At 36.7% G+C, this 10,213-nt stretch overlaps 1 long non-coding RNA gene across 1 annotated transcript; it reads left to right on the plus strand.

Moving 5' to 3' along the window:
• The first annotated feature begins 8,279 nt into the window (after positions 1–8,279).
• Positions 8,280–9,574, plus strand: LOC110902856. The gene is made up of 2 exons (XR_002571464.1): positions 8,280–8,706; positions 9,000–9,574. It is a non-coding gene; the product is annotated as an uncharacterized LOC110902856 (long non-coding RNA).
• Positions 9,575–10,213: the final 639 nt, after the last annotated feature.

Below are 10,213 nucleotides of genomic sequence, written 5' to 3' on the forward strand. Positions count from 1 at the left end.
TCCTTTGCCTCTACCGCGAAGAAATCTGGGTGGCATGATGACCTGCATACGATAATCAGACAACAACAACAATATAATAAAAGACTCAAAAATAAAACAATTCAGAGTTTGTCCTATGTTCAATGTCTAGACTCGGAACTCGAAGAATGTGCAATTTGTGCACTGAGATTAAACACAAAAGGCTAGTGTTTAATTCACTCAGTGTTGGCTCTGATACCAACCTGTCACACCCCGAATTTCCACGTGTCACCGGTGGGCCCGGTGGGGGATTACGTGACGTAGTTGATATCATCATATGTCAAACAACACAAATTATAATGCACAGCGGAAGCAAATGAAAATAGATTTATTTCAACTATTAATTGTAATATCAAGTATCACAACCAGTCAAAATAGATCCACAGGCGGATCGAAGAAAAAGAAAGAAATTGTTCAACAGATATATGCATCCCAAAAGCTTGCGAGACTCTACGATGCTAAGGAGAAACCAGCCTATTGCGTATAGCACCTGCACTTAATCTTTTTGGGGAAAATACGACAGTTTGCACTGGTAAATACAATCTAACTGACTCATTTTGAAAATATTTAAAAATTGGTTTTAAATGCACAAGGCACAAAACATTTTATAACTTGGGAATAATTAATCAGAGTTAAACTTGTAAAAGATTTACATGTTTGTTGACCGTTCAGTCGCCCGAGTCGTATCGGGTTTAAGGTTAAATGACACACCACATGGTATAAGTCCGCGGCGGGAAGCCAACGTTAATACCTTAAAATAATGAACATGATGAAGATTGTTGTTTCTCTCTCTAAAACAACAAATTCCTCTCTCTAAAAACCTTCATCCTGCCGTCATTCTCTTTCTAAAACAACAATCTTCAAATGAAGATCTGACCATCTTCAGAGTTTTTGAAATGATTTTTAGACCACATGATGCTGAAATTATCTTCAAATGAAGATTTTGGTTCAGCGGAATAGCTGGTTGTAGCCATTGCCAAATACACAAGCATGCACCAGATCACCATTGAAGGATCACCATTGAAGACCATGAAGCTTTTCTCTTTCACATGATGAAGAAAGAGGAGAGATATAATAGTGTTTTGAAAGATCTGACTAGAAGAAAGAGGAGAGAGATGATGATACTAGTACTACACAAGTGGGGTTTGTCATTTCCAATGCCAAAAAGTCTTTTTGTTCTACCAGAAATGCCCTTCTTTGATTATATTTAAATCTAATATACACACAAAACAGGAGAGCCATAGATCTTCTTGGATGAAAGATAATCAATGGATGAGAATGGGTTTTCAGGGTTTTCTCAAAAAGATGGGGTTTTCCATATAACCCAACCCTCTATATATATATATATATATATATATATATATATATATATATATATATATATATATATATATATATATATATATATATATATATGAGAAGGATCCGTTAGGAACCACCCTTTATTGCGAGAACCGTGAGAACCAATATGAACACAACCAAAAAAATCTAAAAAAATCTAAAATAACACAATTTTTTTAATATTTTTATGGTAAAATCGCTACTTTTCGTTATTAAATAAAAAAAATAAAATTTTTTTTGGCAACTAAAAGTAGCGATTTTACCATAAAAATTATTAAAAAAAATTGTATGTTTTTTAGATTTTTTTAGGTTTTTGGGGGGTTTAGTTTTTAGCATTTAGCTTGGGTGAGGGTGGGGTTTAGTTTTTTTTTTTTTTTTTGGAGGGGAGGGGGGGGGGGGGTTGGGGGGTTAGTTTTTTTAGGTTTTTGGTAGTGTAGTGGGTTTATTTTGTTGTGTTCACATTGGTTCTCGTATGAACTCTACCGGATATATATATATATATATATATATAGGATAGAGTTAGGTTCCTGTAAAAAAGGCCCAAAGTGTGAGAAAGGTAAGAAAGAATATCAGCCATTAGATCTTTTGATCTAATGGTTGAGATCAATAGGGACCAAAATGTAAAATATTTATATTAATGTGGATTGAATTGAAATATCTAGGGGCAATTGTGTCTTTTTATCTTCATTTTGTAAATTAATTCAATCCAAAATCCCTGCAATTTCGTTCTCTCTCTATCATACATTCCTAATTTCTCTCTTTCTCTCTCTTTGTTCTTCCATATTCAGAACATAATCCCTGCAAACATCACGAATCTGAAGATACACTGGTACAGATCGTTACCAGATCAAAATCGACAAGCCGATCTACGACACCGTAGACGACGATGAGTACGAGAGCCTCGTGGCCAAACGGCAAGAAGATTACCGAAGCTTTATCATTGACGATGACGGTTTGGGTTACGCAGACGAAGGAGAAGAGGAGGATTGGACTAAATCCGGCGTCGTTCCGTCATCTGAAGAGGAATCAGAAGGTGAATTGGAGAAGAACAAACCGAAGAAGACGAAATCTGAAAAGAGAGAGGTGAATTGGAGAAGAAGAAATCTGTAAGGATTATTGAATGGTGTTTTTTTTTACTGAATGGTGTTATTTTTTACTGAATGGTGTTATCTTTTATGAATGGTGTTATTTTTTACTGAATGGTGTTATCTTTTTCTGAATGGTGTTTTTTTCTTTTTCTGAATGGTGTTATATTTATTTACTAAATGATGTTATATTCTTGTACTGAATGGTGTTATCTTACTGAATGGTGTTATCTTTTCTGAATGGTGTTTTTTTGTTTCTGAATGGTGTTTTTTTTTCTGAATGGTGTTATATTTATTTACTGAATGGTGTTATATTCTTGTACTGAATGGTGTTATATTATTTACTGAATGGTGTTATTTTGTTTACTGAATGATGTTATTTTTTGTTTAATAGATGGTGTTTTTTGTTTCTGTCACACCCCGAATTTCCACGTGTCACCGGTGGGCCCGGTGGGGGATTACGTGACGTAGTTGATATCATCATATGTCAAACAACACAAATTATAATGCACAGCGGAAGCAAATGAAAATAGATTTATTTCAACTATTAATTGTAATATCAAGTATCACAACCAGTCAAAATAGATCCACAGGCGGATCGAAGAAAAAGAAAGAAATTGTTCAACAGATATATGCATCCCAAAAGCTTGCGAGACTCTACGATGCTAAGGAGAAACCAGCCTATTGCGTATAGCACCTGCACTTAATCTTTTTGGGGAAAATACGACAGTTTGCACTGGTAAATACAATCTAACTGACTCATTTTGAAAATATTTAAAAATTGGTTTTAAATGCACAAGGCACAAAACATTTTATAACTTGGGAATAATTAATCAGAGTTAAACTTGTAAAAGATTTACATGTTTGTTGACCGTTCAGTCGCCCGAGTCGTATCGGGTTTAAGGTTAAATGACACACCACATGGTATAAGTCCGCGGCGGGAAGCCAACGTTAATACCTTAAAATAATGGACATAATACCGGGTGTACGCCTACACCCGGGTGTCAAGGTCGTGGCCAAAAATGATGCCAAGGATATCCGGGACATGGTCATTAAGCTCCCAAAGGCATAAAAACAAACAACACCAAGTTTTTAAACGGGTCCCATTGATAATACCCAACTACTAATGAGATGGGGTCAACCGCCCGACCAAGCGGTATTTTATATACCGTACCCCCAAGCCCGTATAAGGGAAAATAAGTTAAAAGTATTTACCTGAGCAAGTATAACCACAAATTCAAATATGCACGTGTCTTTTACTGGGCTCCTATTCTGGAACGAAGGTTATAATAACCTATTAGAATCCTAACGGGTCTTTTAACATAGCCTAAGCTTAGACCGGTTAGTTTCGAAGAATAAATATGGTTTAATCGCGAGGAATGCGAAAACCGGGAAGGAATGTGATTTAGACCCTACAAGCTTGGATACTTGTATAATATGGGTAAACTAAACACATTCTGAATTTTGAGACTTAGATGATATGGTTTGACCCGTTTCAGCTAATTATGCGAGAACTAGTCACATAAACCGATCCGAACGCGAAAGTGCTTAACGAGTAACCACATAAGTCATATGTAAGTTTCCTGAGATTATATGCACCAAATATATTGTAATATCAGTAAGGTATGTCCAAATATGCCCCCAAATGTTTTTAAACGCCATTTACGCCTCATAAGGGCATTTTGGTAATTTTACATAGGCTAAAAGGGTAAAAACGGAAAGTCTGAGTTTCCAACTTTAGTCTACTGTTATAATATATATTTTTATAAAATATATCAGTAGGTATTAGACCTTTTATATATAAACTCGTTTTGACATATACTATGTCGTAAAAATGCCTAAAAAGGCGATTTGGAGCCATTTCCGGGTTTTAAAAGGAAAGCTGATATTTTTATATTTCCAGAAGGCTCAAAATATCATATTTAATATAACAAATCAGTAGGAAAAGGTTTGGGGTCAAAAGGTTATGTAAAACTCATTTTATGACCGTAACGGGTAAAACCGACATAAGCCGAAATAAGCTTAGAACCTTTAGTTATGCTCAGCCTAAAAATGAATAAAAATATTTTAAATTCTCAAAATATTATTATAAAACAGTGGGTATAAATTTTTGGTATAAAATTCGGGTTTAGATAGGTTATGCGTTAAATACGCTAATTATTTATTAAGAACGCTTCTAATTACGCTAACGAGCATAACTCTTAATCTAGACCTCAAACTGATGTCAAATTTTGGGGACAAGTTTATATTTCAGTAACTAAGTTGTCTACCCTTTTACATTTTCAAAAATCATAATTTTTGGACATTTGGGCATAACGGTCAACATATGGGCATTTAACGGAAACATGCATATGAACAAGATATCTAATGAACCACATTGTATAATCACAGGAGGATATACTAACATGTTAATAGGTTCAAAAGAAGCTCTAAGGTATTTTTAATCTTGACTAAAACGGGTCAGAACTGAAAGTCAAAGTGAAAGTCAAACTATGCGACTTTCGGTTCCGAACCGGGTCTAAACAGAAAATTGTCGAGTTGAACATGTTGGAACATGTTCTTATACTTATTACCAAGTTATATTAATGTTCAAACAGGTTACATTCAACCTACATTGCTAATTATGCGTTAATTTGAAATTTAGCATTCTGTTGACTTTTTATAATTAGCTTTGACTCGACAATTAGCATGCTTAGAGTGGGAATCTGGAAACACCCTTTTAAGGGTTTGTTACCCACTTAATTACCTGCCTAAAGGTATCTTTAATTCGTGATTAGACAAAGCACATTATGCTTAATCACGAAGTCAAACTTTAATTACGACGGTTTGACTTTTACTTAATTAGCTAAGCTAGAAAGGATTAAAGAAGGTTAAGGACACTTACAAGAGTCCTAAGATGGATTAGAGAGCCTAAGAAAAGAGTTGGTGACCAGAGGAGCTCCAGAAAATCCTTAGCCAAATGTTCCAAATGAGCAAGTTTCAAAGAACACACTTGAACTCTTTATATAGTGAACTAGATGCCTTAGGATCTTGCCAAGCAACTCTAGGATAGTTACAAGATCATCCCAGATGTCCCTAAGGGTCTATATACTGCCTAGAAAGCCCATAGAATCGAAATGTTACGTTTTAAGTCGGTTAAAGGGCTGGACAGGCAGCTGTCCAAAACATACTGCCAGCGACGGTCTTACGGGCCGTATGCTTGAGGCCTTACGGTCCGTAAGGACCTTTTGCGGACCGTATGCTACATGATTTGCGGTCCGTAACAGACTTTACTGAAACATGGTTCAGGTGCCCACCTTACGGACCGTAAGCCTAGGGCTTTGCGGTCCGTAACCGATCCATGCGGAACATTCCCAGGTACCCTGCTTACGGACCGTAAGCCAAGGGCCTTGCGGTCCGTAAGCGATGGCCAGAAGACAAAAGTTTTGCAAACTTTTAAGTCTTGACCATGCAACCACAAAAACCCGAAACATACTGCCTCTTTTCAGATGTGGGACCTTCAGGGCCAGCCATTGCATGTCCTACTTCTTCTTACATGTTCCCGTCCATATCAACTCAATAAAGGACTTGTATGTTGACGGAGATTCAAAGAAATGAGTCTTGGAATTTTATAGAAGTTGGCCAAGCTTATAAAAATTCTTATTCATAAGAATTTTATTAAATTTAGGAGTAGTAACAACCTATAATTCCATGGCCCTTAATAAAGATAAAACTTTATTTATTCAAGAGTAACCGGTTATCGAATGAGATGATCATCAATTGATTTAAGGATCTTGGGATTTAAAAAATTTGGGTTGCTCAGAGGTGATTTAATAACGTGTCACCCTTGGGTCGTTCAGAGGTATTTTAAATAACATGACGCCCCTTTTTATTAGAAATCCTACCACATATCTCTTTATTAAATCCGGTTTTTCTGACATGTCTGTCACGGAGGACACGTGTCTTTATTCAATTGGACAGGAATTTTCGAGGTGTTACAGTTTCTGAATGGTGTTATTTTATTTCTGAATGGTGTTTTTTGTTTACTGAATGGTGTTATATTATTTTTGTAAAGACACCATGAATTGAACATTTACTGAATGGTGTTAAAATGAATGATATTATAGACGGTTATAATTCCTTAAATCAAGGATTTTCTCTCTCCAAATCCTTAAATCAAGGATTACCATATTTGAATTTGTTAGTGCATTTACAATCATACCCTTTTCAATTAATTTAGATCTAATGGTTGAGATTCTTTCTTACCTTTCTCACACTTTTGGTCTTTTTTACAATAACTCCACCCTATATATATATATATATATATATATATATATACACATATATATCAATGTTGCAAAAATCGCAATTACTCGGCGATTAATCGCCGACCAGTCGCTAGTCGGCCTCCTACTGAGTAATTTTTCACTAATCAGTCAAAAAATCGCTAGTCGGTCAAAGCCGCCCTAGTCGGCCCATTTGAAATCCTTACAAAACAGGCCCAAGATTACAACTTTAGCCCATTTTCCTTATCCCTTACCCTAATATGACGAAGAATTTGAGTCGGAAAAAGAGGATGAAGTAGACGAGGAGATTGAATACGAGTCGGATGGTGTCGAAATCATTGAACACTACGGGGATGACGATTACATTTGAGCTATTTGTTAATGTTTGAATTTTAAGCACTGAGACTTGTTATGTTATGACTTATATATAAGTTTAGTTTGTATTTTGAACTACTTTTACCTTTTTAAGTATTACATTGATATGGATGTGTGAGTATATATATATACATATTTATAAAAATAATAAAATTTACATATAAAATTTCTGATCCGATTAATCCCGAGTAATCCCGAGTAGTAGCTAGTCCTCACCTCACCGGCCGACTAGCGACTAGCGAGTTCTCCAACCATTATATATATAGAGTGCGGTTAACATACTTCACAGCTTATCATACTTCACGTAGGAGACAATGGTAACCGTCAGATCAGGCTTACAATCACGCATGGGAGCCATAATCACGCATGGGAGCCCTAATCACGCATCGGAGCCATAATCACGCACGTTAAGTTGATCAAAAATGTAATAACGCATGTTATGAGCCATAATCACGCACGTTGTGTTTTCGTCATGTACGTTAATGTACGTTAAGCCGTGAAGTACATTATACTTTCTATATATATATATACCTAGTGCTGTAAAAATCGCGACTAGGCGGTGACTAGTCGGCGATTAAATCGCTAGTCGGCCAGTAACTGAGTAATTTTTCGTTAATCAGTACATTAATTGCTAGTCGGGCCTAGTCGGCCAGTAAAAAATCAGCGATTCCGGCCAGATTCCGGCAAAAAACCTGTATATTCCGGACAAAACCTCTAAATTCCGATCAATTTCCAACCAAACCATGTGAATTCTAACAATTAATCGTGTATACTTAAAAAAATGAGTTGAGTAAAAGTTAAAACCTAGCTACTTAAAATATTTACCTAAGAAAATGTGTATATGTATATATAAAACTGAAAATTACATATAAAAAACCCGATCCGATTAATCCTGAGTAGTCGCTAGTCCCCACCCCTCACCGGCCGACTAGCGAGTTCTCCAACCTTGTATATACCTATATATATATATATAGGGAGCCGCTAAAATGAAAACCACCCCCAGTTGTAAGAACCATGAGAACCACCCTCCACCAATCATATTCTGCCAACCAAAAGGGTAATTTGGTCATTTACCCCCAAATGTCAAATCCCTTCTCTCTCAACATTTAATTCCAATAGCTTTTAAAATGTCAGATACTTTTGCTTTCTTTCATTTTTTTGTCCATTTTTTACTACACACACTTAAGGTGTGAGAGAAACTTTCTCCCTTCTCTATAACCAGATCTGATTATTTTTTGGCTTCAAATCACTGTGTAGAATGGAATCAAAGGGTGAGGATTCACTCTAGCATCAATTTATCGGTGTATTATAGATATAGCAGCTGAATCCATGAAGATTGGGTATGAGTTTATGGGTGACGGCTAGAGTTACTCTCTATGAACCCTAATATTTTCAATATTTTGCTTCTTTCTCATCGTGTGGATTGGAGTTCTTGGGGTGAAATCCTATCCAGAATCTAAATCCGTGAAGAATGGGTATAAGTTTATGTGTGGCCGCCATGGTGGTGCTCGATGACCTCCGCCGTCACCTCTTCCGCCGCCATGGTGGTGCACGGTGACCTCCACCGTCACCCCTTCCGCCGCCACATGTGACCTCCACTCCTTCCGCTGCCACCTATTCAGGTCACCTACACACCACTTGTGATTGATTTATGTTGTTGATATTTGGGGGGGGGTTTGCTGATGCTTTTTAATGTATGTTTTTGGTTGGTTTTTCTGGTGCTTTTTTGCTTATGCTTTTGAATGTTTGGGGGGGGGGGGGGGGGTTGTTGGTGCTTTTTTGTGATGAAGGTGGGCGACGATGTTAAGTTAAAATAAGCATAGTTATAGTATTAAGTGTCGATTGTTAGTTCGTTATATACGTTAAGTTGTATGAGCTAGGTTACTTATAGAATAGTGATGTTTGTGTTTAGCAGGGCTTAAAACATGGAATAATGAAGGTTTAAGGAGCTGGCAAGTCAACATATGGAGTTGAAGTGGAAAAAGTCAACAGGGATATTCCCGCGACACGCGGCATATGACATAAATGGCTCCGCGACCCGCCTGAGAAGTCAAATGAAGTCGGTTCAGATATGCATCCCCGCGATACGCGGGGTGTTAAGTGTTTCCTGCCGCAACTCGCGGGCCAAGGTGCCGAGAAGAAAAGGTTTTTAATCGATACGATTGGATTTTTAGGGTTGTTCGCTATTTTCTAGAACAAGCAGCCGACAATCAGGTTTTGGACGAACGTAGAGCATCATTTTTCCATCATACGCCATCATTCAAATCCATACTTCATGTTTTGCAATTCCCGAATCATTACCGAAGCTAGTATGACAACAATGAGCGGCTAAACTTCTTATAACTTCTACTCGGATGAACTTTTACATTGTTTGGCATTAATTCTTGTTTGCGGATTCGTGTAACTGGTACAGCTTAACCACTCGTGTTGGATTCTTGGTAAACGTTTATTGTGTTTGAATTATTTGTCGTTTATTAAGCGTATTGGCAACTTTCTTGCGTTGTTAGCGGGTTGGTAAATTGGCGGGTAGTTGATACAATTGAACAGGTTATTAGGTGGCATAGTGAATCTTAAAAACTATCCTTGATAACTGATCAGATTCATTAATTCCGAGGCCATGTCTATGTGGTGTTTTGAATCGGTAAACAGGTTTTGATGTTAAACGGGTAATTGGGATTCCGGGTAGAGGTTATTCTTTCTCGTATTGATTACAACTTTATTAATTAGTTTTTAGTTTTTATAATCAAATTCATAAAACCCCCAATCTAGTTAATTTAGTACTTAGTTAAAAAACGCAACACTGACCACAAATTCCCCGTGGATACGATACCCTACTTACGCTATCTACGTAGTTTATTTAGGTTTTTTGATTGACCCTTACGACAGTCATCAAAATGGCGCCATTGCCGGGGATGTCTAGTTTAGGTTGTCGTGTCATAGTTAGTTCGAATAAAAAAAAATTAGAAAATGTCCCGTAAAAGTTTTTGCACAAAATGGAAAATGATAGGTATAATTAAATCAGTGGCTTTTCGATTACTATATATATGAGATAATAAATAATCGGTCACACGTCTAACTTAGGATATGTGGGTAGGCCCAGCCGGTTAAAAAGTTCCTTAGGCTCGATAT

The sequence above is a fragment of the Helianthus annuus genome, chromosome 13 (assembly GCF_002127325.2).
Source record: "Helianthus annuus cultivar XRQ/B chromosome 13, HanXRQr2.0-SUNRISE, whole genome shotgun sequence".
Taxonomy (NCBI): Eukaryota; Viridiplantae; Streptophyta; class Magnoliopsida; order Asterales; family Asteraceae; genus Helianthus; species Helianthus annuus.